The sequence below is a fragment of the Talpa occidentalis genome, unplaced genomic scaffold (assembly GCF_014898055.3).
Source record: "Talpa occidentalis isolate TD23 unplaced genomic scaffold, MPIMG_talOcc4v2.1 talOcc4.10, whole genome shotgun sequence".
Classification (NCBI taxonomy): Eukaryota; Metazoa; Chordata; class Mammalia; order Eulipotyphla; family Talpidae; genus Talpa; species Talpa occidentalis.
In genome coordinates, this window is record NW_023600993.1 from 89,591,404 (window position 1) to 89,608,499 (window position 17,096).

Consider the following 17,096-nt stretch of genomic DNA (forward strand, 5'->3'; position numbering starts at 1 on the left):
TGTCCATTCATCCAACAGCTATTTATTGAGTACCCACTACATGATGATCGTGCGATATGAGGCAGGCCTCAATCTGCACACCGAATCCCACTGGCAATAGACACACAGAGCACTGCTTTGAAAAGGTTCTTTGGGGCTCATCAAGTTCCATGGGGGGAGGATAATCGATTAGCAATGTCTGCATGGACCTAGCAGTGGGATGGGCAGCCATCTCTGCTCTGGCCTCTAATCTTATACTTAACAAAACTGAGATCCAGCGTGAGCTAGGGCCAATCAGCTGGGGGTGCTGCATCCAGGATTAAAATCCCCATAGTGGGTCTGTGTTCTTCAGCCTTACAGTGCTGGTGCTGAGCCCAAGTCTCTCTCAACACAGGTTTAGTCTCTCCCCCGCCCCCAGCCTTTCAGCTCTCTCTCCTCCCAGGCCTTCCCAGGAGTCAGGACTATTGGAGTCCCTGGCCCTGAACCCCAGCCTGGGAACCCAATTCTGGAACACTGCCTGATCAGGCAAGCCAGTTATTTTTAAAAATCCAAAAGAAAAGGAAGAAAGAGAAAACTCACTGCTTCAGTCTCTGTACCAACCCCAGCTGAGAGAATAGAGGCTTGAAAGGAACAAAGGGTTTCCTCAAACACGGGCAGATCAAGGGCTTGGCTTATGTGGTAACCGGTAACCGACCACCGTGCTTTGTGACCAAGGCTTCAGAAGGCAGTGGGCCTCTGTTCCTGCCGCGGTTTTGCAGGGTGGGGGGAGGAGGGAGGGAGGAGCAGGGGACACCCTCCCCGCCCCACCCCCACCTGCTTACAATCATGGACTCCCCTGGAATGTGAGGACCTCAAAGGCCCTTTCAGAGCCTGGAGTCTGGCACCTTTTGTGTCTAAGGGCAGGCAGAAGCCACAGAGGGGCTCAAGGTCACAAAGGGGGCCCTGGGCAGTGCACTTCCTCCTACCAGGTCCCCTTTCAGGAAGATGGAGACCAGTTATGTCCATAAGCCCCTAGCCTCTTGCCCTGGCTGGGGCTGCCTGGGAAAGGCTTCTTGGGAATTCTCTCAACCTCAAAAGCTTCCTGTGCCCTTTCACCTGCAGATTTCCCCTTCTGAGGTGACTGTGGGGTACCCTGTTTAACTGCCCTGTCTCCAGGGTCAGTGCTGGTCAGCTCTGGGATCACAAAAGATTGCAGTTGAGTCTCAGGCTCCAGAATGGACCATGTCACCGGCGCAGGTGAGGTCGAGCAAGAACCACGACCAGGCACTGCTGGGGCCCCTGACAGGCAGCCTTAGAGTAGAGCCATAGCCCCAGCCCCAGCCAGTGTCACAACAACCCGCAAAGCAGTATGATCACCCCATTTTTCAGTTAAGAAAATCAAGGCCCCAAAGACTGAGTCCCATGTCTAAAGTGACACCCAGTGGTTGGTAAATCTGATGCTCCATCTCACCTCTGCCCATCTCCCAAGCTGGACTCCTGTGAACCTCCTCCCCTGGCCCTCAGCCCTCCCCCTTGGATCAGAGGTGAACCCTGTCCTGGGACCGAGGCTGGTGACAGAGGGCCAGGCAGGGAGCGAGGCCTCCCCTCCACCGGCCCCATCCTGCACACAGTTGGCACAGTGGTACAGCCAAGCCGCCTCAGCCTCGGGTCCTTGCCACCCCTCAGAGTGTCACCGCCTGGTCTCCGTCCCATCGGCCTCTCTCCGTATTGTTTTCAGCCTCCAGCTCCCGTTGCCTCCTCTAACCCCCACTCTCTCCATGCCTGCCTTCCTCCTGCCTCTCTGTGTCTCGTGCTCGTTCTCTCCACGTTTGCTCTCGGCTCTAGCTCTGTTTCTGTCTCTGCCCCAGCCCATCTCTCTGTGTTTTTCTGTCTCTCACTCTCCGCCTCTCGATTGCTTTCTCTCTGTCTCTCTCAGCTCCTATCTCTGCAGCTTCTTCACCTTCCCTCCCCCCATGCCAAGCCTGCTCCTTCTCTCTCACACCCCCACGCTGACATACAATATTCCAGCAAATCCCAGCTTAGCTGCAGGGGGGGACAGGGAAGGATTGGTCAGGGGTACTCCAAAAGGTGGATTTTAGGGTGGGGGTAGGCGGGGGGTGTCATGTTAAAGAGAATTGAGCCAGCCTCCTCCTTTTCTTCCTCAGAAATGACTGGTTGCTTTCCTGGGAGGCAGATGAGAAAGTCCCTGAATAGGGATTTAAAGCACTAAGCTCTGATTCCTTCTTTTTAATATTTATAAAGAGAGAAAGGGGATAATTTCAGGAAGATCATTTCAAGGCGAAAACCCACATATTTTCAATAGAATTATTCCAAAAGCCCCTTTCCGGCTCATTGGAGTGTATAATTTTGTGAGTTAAAGACACGAGGCCTGGTTTCCAAGTTCCCTAAAATGACGCAGCTCTGTGAGGGCCAGAAAGGAAGTGTAAACTGAGAAGAGGGCTGGCAAGGGTGGAAGAAACAAGCCTGTCCTGGGCCAGCCTGGGGCCACACATGGGTGGAGGTGACAGCAGCAGCCAGCACCGGCCACCCCTCCTCTCCTCTGCCTGTGCCTCTCAGCAAATCAGAACAAACTCGGGGCATAACTGTTGTCAAATACCCATCCCCAATCCTGAGGCCCCTGTCTAAGTCTGGACCTAGGGAGACAACTGTCCAGCAAGATCCCATAAGCTCCCCAAACAAGGTGAATTCAGTGCTGCCCCCAACACCTTCCATGGCCTCCATTCAACTGTCCAGCTGCCCACGCAGGCCATCTGGGAGTCGGTCTCGGGTCTGCTGTCACCCGGTCACTTCGGTCACTTCTAATTATTTGCCAAGTCTTGTAGATGCCACCACCTCATTCCTCTGGAATCTCCCTCCACCCACACTCCCATTGCTAAGATTAGGCATGAGGCATCCCTGGCCCTGACCGAGGTAAAGGGAATGGCTCTGCTCAGGGATCAGGGCCCTTAGCAGAGGGGTCTTCCTGAAGCTCAGCTTGAAGAATGTCCCTCTTTCAGAAAACAATCCTAGGTCCCCACCACTTTCAGGGTAAAGAATAAGCCCCTGACCCCAGCATCTGTGATTAGCCACAGCTAATAGCTTTATTTCTGTGTCCTCACCCTCCCACTGCTAATTCTTCACTGTGGCCAAATGAGGCACCCGCCTTTCTGCCTACCCCCAAAGAATAAGAAACATGTTGCTACCTCCAAACCCAGCCCCAAACTCCTCCTTTGCCTTGGAGTGCCAGCCTGCTACGTGGGCACGCACAGCTCCAGCCCAGCCTCAGGGTCCAGCTCAAGTGCCACCCACCCATGAGGCACGAAGGCAATCGCTCAGTAGTCTTCCTACCACAGGTTCCCTTACCTTCTCTTTCATCCATGACATTTCACTTTGAACATGAGACAGGCTGCTGGGCCAGGAGCAGGGGAACTCTCTGGCTAAGAAAGATAGAATGAGAAGAAGGGGCTGCTCCCTCTGGCAGCCTCCCAAACCTAAGCAAGTTGGATTCTGTGGTTCTGCTGGGCACCTACGATTGTTGGCAGAGTCCTCGGGTAATGATTACAATTATTACAGTAATTAGCAATGTCATTGCAAATATCAATTGTCGAGCTCTCACTATGAGCTGGACTCCTGTTAAGTGCTTTGCACACATTAGCTCACAGAGTTCACAATGGGACTGTGATCACCTCTGTGGCACAAATGAGCAAAGTGAAGTTCCGAGAGGGGCAGCAGCGCAAGAAGCATCACGCTTGGAGTCTAGACTCTGGTCAGGGCTGCCCAGCTTGGAATCTGTGTGTTTAACCTCAGACACATGGAGCCTGCTGATACCTCAAGATCAGCAGTAACTTGGGAATGTGGTCCCTGACCGGTGTACCTTGAGGGGGGCCCACTTGCTGTTTGGACATGGCCATGTCCTCTCCTGTGTTGCAGTTCCCTACCTTTCCAATAGTCCAGTTCCCATTTGAAAAACATGGAACTTTTTAGATGCTGGTTCTGCAAATTCCAGGGACACAGCTTGACTTTTCCCTAGAGAAAATCGTGCTAGGAGAGACAGAGCACAGAACTTCAAAGGAAGCCCCTGGGGGCAAATGTGGGCCCCCCAACCATGTCTAGGCATCAGATTCTGTTTGACTTGGCTAAGGCTCCTCCTCAGTCCACTTCTGAAGCCCTCAGACGTGCTGCCAGGATGTTCCCACAAAACTCTTAGCTTCATTGTGCCTCCTGCCATAGGCTGAACCCTAATTCTCAGATGCTGGCTTCATCTTTCACCAGGGAGGCTATCTCGGCCTTATCTACACAGTAGCCTTATCGTTTCAGACAAAGATCACAAGGTCTCTTTGGTTCTCAAAACCTTTTGTCAGTTACTCATCATCACAAACTAAAGCCCAAATTGCTCATCCTGCCCCCACACACTGCTTCTCTTTTCTTTGGCCTTCCTTTGGCTCCACCGTATCAGTCTACCAGCCCAGAAAAACCTCAGTTCTTTCCCAATTCAGGGCCTTTGTTCTTCTTTTTTTTTTCTCAATTCCTTTCCTGACTTCTTCTTCCTCCTCCTTGAGTTCAAAATCTGTCCCGTGTTCATGCAGCACTATTTACAATAGTCAAGTTATGGAAACAACCAACAACAGATGAGTGGATTAAGATGTGGTATATATACACAAAATGGAATACTACTTAGCCATAAAAAAGATGAAATCTTGCCATTTGCAACAACAAAGATGGAACCAGAGGGGATTATGCCAAGTTAAATAGATGAAGAAAAGAAATAGACATACTGGATAATTTAATTTGTATGTGGGATATAAAGAAATAAAACAAAGGAAAAAATAAAATTAAAACAAAATATGACTGCAGAATTGAGGCTGTTAGAAGGGCAGGAGTGAGTTGCAAATGGTAGAAGGGCCCAATGAACTATGGTAGAGGAATAAGGATGCTTTGGTGGTGGACATAGTGTGGTACCATGCATCTAAAGAGGTGTGATCCCTATATAGATATGGTATTATAAACCAATATTACCTCAATTAAAAATTTTTTAATGTATTTTTAAATCCCAGGCTTTCCCTAAGGTCTTTCCGATGTCAGTTACCCAAAGTAGCTTCTGCTCTGCTCACATTCACACCAGCAATGCTGTCATTTCCCTGCATTGTACAATTAGATATTTGAGTGTTTCTAATGTATCTTTCATCAGATGCAGCAAAATGGCAGATAGGGAATGCCAAGCTCTGCCGCCACCTCCCCCACAACTCCCCAGAAACATTAATAACAGGGCCTCCCCTGGCGGCGCAGTGCTTGAGCGCTGGACTGCAAAACTGCCTGCAGCCTCTGCAGCACTGGTTCGATCCCCAGCTGCTGGGCGAGGGTCCTACATGGTGCAACAGACCTCTCCTGCCGCACTCGCTGCTCCCCTCAGCAGTGTATTTCGTCGGTCTGCCTGTTCTGTTCCCCGTTCTGGCTCTGGTGAATTCTCTCACCCTCCCGCGCTTCTGATTGTACCCAGTGTTTGCATAAATAAATAAATAAATAAATAAATAAATAAATAAATAAAATGTACTAAAAAAAAAAAGAAACATCAATAACAAAAAAAAATAGCAGAAACTGGGTTGAACTAATATGAGGAAAACAGTCAAAGATGTATAGCAACCAAGTGAACATTCACCCAAGTAAAGCCACCTTCAAAGCAATAGGAAAAGGTTTGTGGTGGTTTTATCAGCCCTGTCCCAGACTCTTCCTGGCATAGCAGTGGCCTTGGTCTGGGGCAGGCAGCAACCCAGGATCCAGTTCCCTCCTTTTTTGTAACATTTCCAACCTGAGGAGAACTGCCTGAATGGCTGGTCCCTGTTTTGTCTAACTTGAATCTCAGGTAGGAGAAAGCAACAGGCATTGGTCATCAAAACTTCAGGCAGAAGATAAACCCACAGATGCCAGGGGCAAGAGATTATGGTTGGACATCTGTGGCCCCAAGGAGAATATGGGGGTATTTGGGGTAAGACTTTGGGGAAATTTAGACATTTAAAAGCAACTGTATATATGGGGAAATTGAGAAAGTTATATGTAGGCTCAACCAAGATACCTGATCAGAAAATATCCAAGAAAATCGTAAGCATTCACCTTGCTGGAGGATTACTCCAGCATGTAGTCTACAAAGGTTAAGAGAGACAGCTTTTGTTCAAATGTTTAATTTCCAACAAAAATGTCACAACAAAGATGTAAAACAACAGAAAAGTTGGCCCACTCAAAGGAACACAATAAATTGACAGAAATGAACCCTGAGAAATCCCAAACATTGGACTCATGGTATGAGAACTTTAAAAGAACTGAGTTTAATATGCTCAAAAACCTAAAGGAAAACATAGACAAAATAACTAAATGAAATTAAGGAAGTGATATACAAACAAATTGAAGATATCAACAAAGAGGTAGAAATCATAAAAAGGCAACAAACAGAAATTCTGGAACTAAAGAGTACAACAGCTGAAATGAAAAAATTCACTGGAGGGATAGATTTAAGCACACGTTATCTCATACAGGTGACTAAAGAAAGAATCAGTGAACTTGAAGTTAGGACAATTGAGATTATTGAGTCTGAATGAAAGAAAGAAAAAAAGAATGAAGAAAAGTGAACAGAGCTAAGGAACTTGTGGGGTAGCATCAAAGGCCCAATATACATTTGGGGAGTCCCAGAAGAGTGTGGAGATAAAAGGGCAGAGAGATTATTTAATGAAATAATGCCAAAACCTCTCAAATTTGATGAAAGGTATGTGTCTGCAAATCCAAGAGGTTAAACAAACTCCAAGTGGGATAAACATTAATTGACCCACACTAAGCCACATCAAAATCAAATTGTCAAAGCCAAAGGCAAAATGGGAATCTTGAAAGCAGCAATAGAGATATGACTTGTTGTAAACAAAGAAACCTCAAAATTATTATTTGCCAGTTATAGACCTAGGCACCTCCCTCCACATCTGCCAAGCTCAGCCTGCTTCTGCTCTGTGAAGCAGATCCCCCACATGGCTCTGTAAAAGAATACCCCTCTCTATTTCCCATTTTACAAATCACTGAATTTCAAATATAGGTAAAGGTCAATGAAGTGTTGTGGGCTTAGGATGGTGCCCAACCTCTTGACTTCTATTTTCAAGACCTTTTCTGCCTTATATCAGATTTCCTTGCGGGTTCCAAGAGACTGTGTCAACAAAACCATTATGCTTACTCTCAGCTTCCTAAGAAAGTCTTCTTCCAACCACAGAGACAACTGACTTTCTCTTAAGGTTTCCTCTTTCATTTCAGGATGTTACTTTCCAAACTGGACCACACAGAGAGACTGGCACCCAGACCCTAGGCAGTAATGAGGTGTGAAATATGTGCCTGCCTGGACAAGCTCAACCTCAACAAGCTCAGTGTGCTTGTCATGTGATAGGTCAAATGCTTTGCAGATATTATCTCAAGTTCATGCCCACCATATTCAATAACATCAAGATTCTTATCCCATTTTACAGTTGAGGATGGAGGTTCAGGAGGTGAAGAGACTTGCACAACTGCACTTGTCATTTGCTGGTTTCCTGGACCATCTCTTAAGCCTTGTCTTAGATTATGTACTTCATGAGTACATGAAAATTTTGAAAATGGACCAAACAAAGCATGTGTGAGCATGTGGGTTTTCTAAGTCACCTGGCCATCCCTTGCTTTTCCTTCTTGGGAATATAGAACACTAAAGGTTGAAGTTGAGGAGTCTAAGATATTTTTGTTCAAACCACAATTCAAGGCCTACTTCAGATATGGCCTGACCCACACAAGGAAGAAGGTGGAACTTAAAGATGAGGAGGGTCTGGCCAAGGCTTGGGAGTGGGGACAAGAATTCAGAACTCAGTTCTTTCCTTCAGTCAGTGGTGGGGATCCCAGGACTGAGGTAAGGATGGGGTCTGGGGAGAGCTAAGGGCATGGGAACTGGGGATTATTAGGGGGAAGAGGCAGGATCCCTGGTTTATCCTACTCTGGGTGGAGGGGCCATTTTGTCTTTAGGGACACAATGAACAGTTGGCTGGGAGCCCTGTGTCCTGGCCTTCTGGAATTTCTCTCACCCTGGCCACTTGATCATCTTACTTTTCCTGTCAGTGAGGAAGCTGTTTACTCCCAGAAAGTCATTCATTTTATGATAAGATCAACTTCATTGTTAACGAGAATCCTACTTCCTGTCTGGGTGGAGGCAAAGGGCCAGATTCTAGAGCTCAGTGTCAGAGTCAGTGTGTGAGATGCTCTGGAGATCACACTGGGCAACAGCCCTTGCCTTCAAGATGGGGAAACTGAGGCCCCAAGAGAGAATGTGTTGGGGAAAGAGTCAGCCTCAAAGCTGAACCCAAACCCACTCCTCTCAAGAACCCCAGGCCAGGTATTCCTTCTGCATCCCATCAGAGCACCTGACAGTTCCACCTTAAAGTTTTGGACTTTAAGATTCAACATGCCATTCTAAGTAAACAAGCTAACAAAACATTCAGACACAATATTTTAATGTAACCCTTCAATATACTATTATAACATTCAAATACAATGTTCTGACACCACTTAACATTCTATTTCAATGTTTTAGCACCATTCTAACCCACATCTAATGGAACACTACAATAATATGCCACTGTAACACATAACATTATATAATATCCCTCCACAATATTATAAGACATGGTAACACAACCTTCTAATCTTAGTTGCTAAGACTCTATGAAATGTCTGTATTACTTAACACCATTCTAATGCAATGCTCTAAAATAAATGTCTAAGTTATTAGTTTAACACCAAGAACTCTGAGATTCTAAGTCTGAATTCCACTGGACAAGGTGACACTGACAGGCCCTGTGATACTGACCAGTGCTTACAGCCCAGTTGTAGACCAGGCACCTTACTCCACAGCTGCCCAAGCCCAGCCTGCTCTGGTCTGTGAATTCAGAGCCCTCTCCAGCTCAGGGGACCCGTGGGACCAGGTTTAGTTGAATCCTGCTCCCAGTTTCATGGGTGTGGAGCATCTTGACCTCTGAAGACAACAGGGAGGGGATGGCAAGAAAATAGGAGGGAAAAACAGGTTCTGATGCCACTTCGAGCACATTGGGGGAGGTGAGGACAATTGCAATTTTTGGATTAGGTTTCTCTTTGCCACCCTCTAGGGCCAAAGGTAAGAGGACCTGCCACAAAATACACAGGAAGGGGAAGAAATTCCAAACCTCAAAGCAGCATTAACTCCTTCAAGTTTGGGGAACCAGGCAGTTGGAGTTAATTTCAAGGCAAGAGGCTTAGTTTCAGAACTTTCCTTGGCCATGGAGCCATTGTTCCGCCAGAATCTCACCCTGGCCATTCCTCCACACACACGCAGGCTTTCCACGATGCATGCCTTCACTTTCTTTGGCATCCTCCAGTGTCCCCTCCCTGGGCAGCCCTCTTTGACCAAACGGACTCACACAGCAACCCCACTTTGCCCTCTTCCCCGCCAAGTTCCCCCTCACATAGATACCCCTTCACTTGGTGATCTGTTCATTTTCTCCTCCACACCCCTGCACGCTAGAAGGGCACTGGAGCTGTTTAATGTAGACCAGATGAAGAAGCATCATGGGGGTGAACAGGAATTTTTAAAGCTCCCCAGATGACTTGGATGTATGGCTAAGCTGAGAGCCACTGAACTAGATGTTAGGTCCTGGGGGAGTCTTGTTTACCAGTGTCTGTTGAACAGAGGAGCTCAATGAGTATCTGCTAAATGAATAAACACATTCAATAAAATATTTCTACTGTAACATTTCTTCACATAGAGAAAATTTTAAACAGGACATTTCCCAATGAAAAGTGAATTTCTTGGGCCTCCCCGGTGGTGCAGCGGTTGAGCGCTGGGTTGCGAAGCTGCCCGTATCCTCTGCAGCGCAGGTTCGATCTCCGGCTGCTCCCCGGCCACCGGAGGAGGGTCCTGCATGGCCGCGCAGACCTCTCCTGCCGCCCGCTGCTCCCCTCAGCAGTGTACTTCGGTCCTTCTGCCTGCTCTGCTCCCTGCTCTGGCTCTGGTGAATTCTCTCACCCTCCCGTGCTTCTGACTGTACCCAGTGCTTGTATAAATAAATAAATAAATCTTTAAAAAAAAAAAAAAAGTGAATTTCTTTCTCTCCTGGTTTAAGTTGAGTCTTTTAAAAAATATTTATTTATTTATTCATGCACAGAACTGGGGTGTAGGCCAGAAAGGGGGTTGGTGAGAGGATTCACCAGAGACAGAGTGGGAAGCAGAACAGACAGATCTACTGAAATATGCTGCTGAGGGGAGCAGTGGGAGAGACAGGAGAGGTCTGCTCTGCCATATGTGGGTTAACCCCCTGGCCAGGGATCGAACTTAAGCCATAGCAGTGATGATAGTGCTGAGACTTAACCCCCATGCCACCAGGGAGGTTCCTAAGTTGAGTCTTAAAAGGCAAGACAACTTTAACCTGGCAAACAAGCAAATAAAACACAGAAGGAAAAGGAAAGGAAATTCCTTGCTGAGGGCACAGCATGTGCAAAGGCCTGGGGGTACAACCCAGCAATAGTCTCTGACCCTCTGCCCTGAAGATTCTTTTACCATCTCAGGATCTGTCAGCCTCATGCCATTATTAACCTTGCAGAATGCCTCAACTCCAAATTCCAGCTTCTCCAAATTTCCTTTAAGCCTCCTTTTCTTTGTCAGCCAAGGGGGATGATTTCCCCACCTCCTGGGGATGAGGGAAAGGGTGGTGATGGTATTCTGAGCATAAGAGATACTAGATGTAAACTGAGACATAGACAGTAAAGTGCTGTGCATCATAATGGTGTGCCCTCTCTGTGCTGGTATGTGCCCTGTTCTTTAGAGGCACCGTCTCATTGAACTTGTACACAGCTGAAGGTGACATATTATCATGCCATTTTGCAGATGGGAAAATCAGCTCAGAGAGTGACTTGTCCAAGGTCATCTGACCTGGAACCAACCCAAGAGGTTCTGTTCATCTCCAAAGGCTGTGAAAATCTCATGACCTCTTGATCTCACAAGTACCAGGTCTGTAGAATTTGAGACATCCCGCCTCCATGAGTACCAGGTGACCAGGATGTAGACGGTCTGATTTTTTGACTTATTTCACTCCAATTCCAATTGTTTGCCAAAGGGAGGGGTGGGGTGGCTGGTGGCTAGGAGCCTGGGCTGCTCAGTCACGGGGTAGACTTGTCTGACCGCCAGCCAATCCGGGCTGCCGGAGCTGGCGTTGGAAAGGCCCTGGCCCCATCTTGCCGGGACACTCTATCTTTGTCTCTGAACACAAAAGGGGCCTTGTCTTGGCCCGGCAGTGCTTATTCCACATGCTCCCGACTGCCCCAGCCCCTCTGCCTCGAGAAAGGCCCACTTTGTCGAGTCAAAAGACTAACTTGTTTCTTTTTCATCAAAACGTGTTGACTGACCTGGTTGATTTATCTTGGGAAAGTGGTGGGCGAGGGAGGGGAGTGAGGTGACAGAGACCAGCAAAATCCAGAAGGCTGTAGAGTCCAGTCTGACTTGAGGGTGGGCACCCAGCCCTCACCTGAGAAAGAGCAATAACTGCCTATGAATCTGATCTTCGGGAGTCAGGACAGTCTCCACCTTCACTAGTGGCAGAGATTCCACCATTACTTATTCATTCCTTTGACTTCAACCTTTGAAGGCAGCTAAAAATAAAAACTTCTTTGAATGGAAGTGTGAATTAGTGTTAGTTTTTCTGAGAATAGGGGTGAGTCAGTAGCTAGAGAGAGCAAGCAGCAGAAAAAGGGCCACTAGGAGCTGAGAAGGGGGCCTAGGAGAAAAGAGGAGGGTACTAGACACAGAAAAAGTGGGATTAAACTGGCAAGGAACTATAAGTAGACTTTTTCTTTGGCAATTTTCCCCCAAGATCAGTCCTTCTCCTTCCATATCCACCAACTCCATTACTCATTCATTCATTCACCCGTTCAAAAATATTTGTCAAGCACCTCCTCTGCACACACTTTTTCAACACTGGGTCCGCAGTGGAGAATAAGACCTTGTCTTCAGGAAGCATCCCCCTCTTAGGGGGCTATACTGGCTAAATGACTAAACAAATGAACCAACACAATAATGGCAATGAGTGAGCTGTGAGGAAACATGGCAGGGGCGCTGGCAGGTTGGGGTGGGTGGAAGAGCTGTTTGGCTGCTCAGGCAGAGGGAGCAGTACACAGGAAGACTCTAACCTGGTGCTAATATGGAATCTTCCAAATACATGGAGGATGCCCACATGATTGGAACCAAGTTTGTGAGGGGGAGGAATGTAAGAGGAAAGATGCAGAAGGCAGGGGCTAAATCTATAGGTCTTGGTGTCTCCTTAGTTGTGTCCTTGGATTTTCCTTCTGAGTGAGGCAGGACACTGTAGGTTGTAAAAGAGGAAGCATGATCTAATTCTTATTTTTATGAAAGCCCCCATTGGCTGCTATGTGAAAAATGATTGGCTAGAGGCTGTTCAGCCATCCAGGTGAGAACTGCCAGTGGCTGGGCCCCAGGAAGGTGACGGGTTGTGGGAGAGTGGACAGAATTGAGATATATTTTTTATAATTAGGAAGCAGACTAGAATGAATGAATGAATGGCCTCCTGCGGTGGGAGCTAGGAAATGCACCTTCTAGTCCCTATTCTGCCTCTGAATTTCACTGTGACCTTGGGCCCCTCAGGGCTTCCGTTTCCCTATCGATGAAGTGAGGCCAGAGGAGGCTAGCACAGCTGGTGCTAGGTCTCCTGCAGCAGACACAACCAGCCTCAAGTTCCTGAACCCCTAACACTCTCAGAGGCGGGGACTGTGATCCAGTTACTAATCCAGTCAGGCCTGGCTGGCCCAAGGGCAGCTGCAGAAACCTGGTGTTGAAGCAGTGACTCACGCTTGGTCCCTCTGCTATCGGCAGAAAGTGGGACAGCCAGGAGCCTGAGACTCGCCAGCCTGGCTGGGTGCCAGGCTGCAGCTGGGGGAGGGAGCAGGCTGCCAGCCCCGGGCTTCCTGAGCCCCTCTGGGGACTGATATTCCAGCCACTGAGGCCACTAGACCTTCCCCCCACTCGGCCCACGCTTGGCACCAGGGCTGAGAGGAACCTCTGTGAGCTGACAGGAAGCTCTGGCAGGAAAACAGGACCCGCTGTGTGCCCATTCAATGCCCTCTCTGCCGGGCACTTGAGGAAATAGACGTTCCTGCTTCCATTTCATTGATGAGGAAACCGAGGCCCAGAAAGTGGTGGGTGGCAGCGCCGGGAGGCCTACTACACTCAACAAGCTACTTGCAATGCTCTGCTCTGCTCTGCCTCCTCAGTGTGGAAAGAATGGAGTGAAAGAAAGAGAAGCTAAATATGTTTTAATAAATATAGAAACTCAAACTCATAGTCATGTTTAAACTGGGGCTGAGGACTTTCAAACAAAATCTTCTTTTCACAGCCTAAGTGCAGCCTTTGTATACTGTGGCGAAGCCACTTGGCCATTGTTCACTCTTCTTTTGATGCTCATTTATTTATTTGTACTTTCAGCAAATTTTCACTGAGAGCCTTCTTCACGTCACGGGCCACGGGGGCTCTGAGGAGTGGGGTACAGTGACAAATTTAGTTTACTTAGTGACTTAGTCCCTGTCCTCGCTGGCTTATAGAGTGTAAAGGGGGCGACAGATATTAATAAAAAATTTGGAAACTCTACCGTCATTTTCTAATTTTGGTTTTGAGTAAGGCCCTGCTCTGAGCTTCAGTTTCCTCACTGTGAAGTGGCAATATCTGAGTTCCTCCCTCACAAGCTTGTGGTTAGGGCCAGATGGACAGAGCTTAGCCCACAAAATGTGCTCGTTAAATATTAGTTGCTACTGTTAACGCTTGCCGTGAGAAGCGTTACCTCAGCAGCCTACCAGGGCTGCCTGCATCCGCTTGTTCCCCCAAGAAGGAATATCAAGACTGGATGAGACAAGCAGGAGAGTCTGAGGGAGGGAACGGAAGACAAGGAGGGCCTTCAGACTGTGGTGATCAGGCCTGATGCTTGGGACAGACAGATGGACAGGGCAGGGAGGTTAAAAGAGTCTTGGACTGTGGCACGATTCCAGGACAGCTTCAGCCAGGCCCATGGGGCACGGGGAGGTCCTTGAGCTAAAGTCACCCACTGGAGGAATTCTGTTTCTCTCTATCATGCTGCCATTGGCTGAGAGCAGCCCACAGGAAGTGGGTGGGTGGGGGGGCTCCACATGAACAAGGTAGCCAAAGCCGGTCCCAAGGGGCAGCAGCTGGAACCATCAGTCAAATATACTTCCTGCAGCTGGGGGTGCCACAGAAACCAGAGTTGGCCCTAGAGCCAGAGAGTCCCCAAATCCTGCACTGGCCCCTCAAAATGAGTCCTTGAAGTGTTCTGTGCCCTAGGTATGCTCCCTTAACTGACAGGGGGAACTCTGGGGAGGCTGATGAGCCAATGTCAAGAGAGATACTCTGGGCAAGTTTTTGATTGTGCAAGTTTTTGATTGTGAAATATGACCGGAACCAGACTAAATTAGGGCCCATTTGAGCCAGACTGTGCTGATTTCGGGAAGGGAAGTTGGATGTACTCTTGCAACAGTAAGACAAATTCAAAAATATGCCAAGGAGACAGCTGCCGTGCAGGGGACGTGGAGGCCATGAGGGGACTGTCACCATGGAGGATGGTCGCTGACATGCTTGGATCCCACCCAGATGAGGGGTTGCAGGTTTCTAGGGAAACTTCCCGGGTCAGTGCGGTGAGGGGACTTGCGTTTACCTAGTTAACCTTCCCATTACACAAATGGCAAAACGAAACCCTAGTGTGAAAAGAGTTGCACCAGGCCCTGAGAAGCTACAAGCTGCTGAACTGCGTTTTGAGCCACGATTGCTGCCTCCCCGCAGGGGCGGAGACCTGAGCGCCAACCCTGCAGCGCCCACCGAGGGTCTGCTCTGGGGAGGTACAGGGGGCAGTTACCCAGAGGGGAAGATGCATGGGGCTGAGACAGGGGACAGGATGACATTCAGAAAAAGAGGTGGACCCTCAGCCAAGAGGCTGAGGTTCAGAGAGCTTAAAAGGAGCAGGGGGAGTGGTTTCAGAGGACAGGAGCGCGGTGGAGGGACGGGGCTTGGAGATGCGTGTCCAGTGACTGGCTCAGGCTCTGGGAACTCTCAGGGACCCCAGGCATCCCGGCAGCTCTTGAGGCAGCAGCCTCCTCTCCCGGGTGGTTCTCCACCTCGCACCCGTTCCCTGGGGCACCTGTGCTGCCACCAGAGCACTGACACACTCGCATTAGTCAGCTCATGGTGGTTAAAAAAGGAAGCTCGGTGGCACTTGTGAGGAATGCATCCCAAGGGACTGTCACCTCTCCCTGTACCCAGCAACTTAGCTCTACTAGTACGTGGGGGCACAGAGGAGGAGGAGGCTGGAAAGGGCAGGGACCTATGTTCCTGCCAGGCCTTCCTCCCACCTGGCAGCTTTGTAATGAGGGTCAGGGCACTGTCCCATTAGCAGTGCGGTCAGTGTCTTCACTGCTGTCATCCCCGGCCCAGGTGTTCAGGCAGTGGCTATTCACATCCAGATGCCACATGCAGAGGGTGTGGCAAGCTGGCCAGGAAAGTAGCTGAGTGCTCTGCAACTAGAGAGGCCCTCAGAAGACTCCCACTTCAAGCCCCAGGCTCCTTTGTGGATGAGAGAGTTGAAGCCCTTGGAGTGCAGATTGTCCAATGTCACATGGCAAGTTGCCCAGCTCCCTTGTCCCACCAGCAAAAGTGTCAGGAATGAAGGTCGCCTTGCCTGGGGCTCACTGTGCGCCAGTACAGGTTCAGATTCCTGCAACCCTCAGCAATGCCACGAGGCAGGTATTAGCTTGAGTCTTTCACCCTCATGAAGAAATTGAAATGAGCTGGAAAGTGGTAGAACAAGGCCCAGGCTGCAGGCTCCAGGCCCAGACAGGTCACCACTGTTAACCAGGCAAAGACAAAGTTCAGGCTGAGTGTTTACTTGAGGCAACTCACTGATGCTTCTAATGGCAGGTGCGGTGCTAAGCGTACTGTATAAATGCATTCATTCACTCATCAAACCAACAAATATTAAGCACCTGTTTGCCAGACACTGTGCATACAGCAGTAAAAGAGAAGAGAGGCCTGCCTGTCTAGAGCTTATGTTCTAATCTTCACACCAGCTAGGTATTTTTAGCCTCATTTTCAGATGAGGCATAGAGAAGTGGTATCACTTGCCCAAGGTCACACAGCAAGGCGTGGTGAAGCTCACATTTGCACCTGGGCCTGGCTGATACGTCATCCTCTACATTCAGGGACGCTTTTCCAGCCATATTCTCAGAAGGGCCTCAACAGAATTCAGACACCACCAGTACAGGTGTCAGTCCAGGGCTGGGACCCTTTTCGAGCTCCTGACCAAGCCATACCACCCCGCCTCAGCCTCAGTTCTCAGCTGGCAAATGGGATGATGACTCTGCCCTCTTCAAGCCCTTGTGAGGATCCTTCTGTCCTCTCCCGCTCCCATCTTTCCTAACACTAATTACGATGCCTCCTGACATTGTACAGATCTCCTCATTATGAAACTCCACTTTCTCTTCTGCAGGTTCCTCTCGCTCCGTTATGCAGAAGAGAAAACCCAGGGATTCAGAGAGATGAAATGATTCATCAGAATTCCAGCCCAGACAGGTATGCCCCAAAGTGGTCCCAGCAGGAGCGGATGGCACCCTCCAGGTGGGTCATTTAATTAGAGTTTAATAAAGGGGATTTAGAAGGCATGGGAAAGGTATAGGAACCCACAAAGGATCAGGCAATACCCCAGGGCTGGGGCAAGGGAGCTGTTATCAGCTAAAAGGGTGAGAGGAGGGAGGAGATACCGTCCCTGAGAGAGAGAGAGTCCCTGACAGCAGCTGCGGCTTTCGGTCAGGTGACACAGCCTGTCCAAGAAGACCCTTCAAGGCCCTCAAGAAGGAAATACCCCAATCTCCCCCTATGTTGGCGCTCCCCCACAGCCCAGATCCAACTGGAGCCCCGAGGACAGGGGAGGCCATTGATAGGGTACTGCAGGTCGGCCTCCCAGGGTGGAGACCAGGAAGGGGAGGGGAAGAGCACATGGGAGGAAAACCACAAGGCCTTCAGCCAAAGCCAAATGCACTTCCCTACCTGCTGC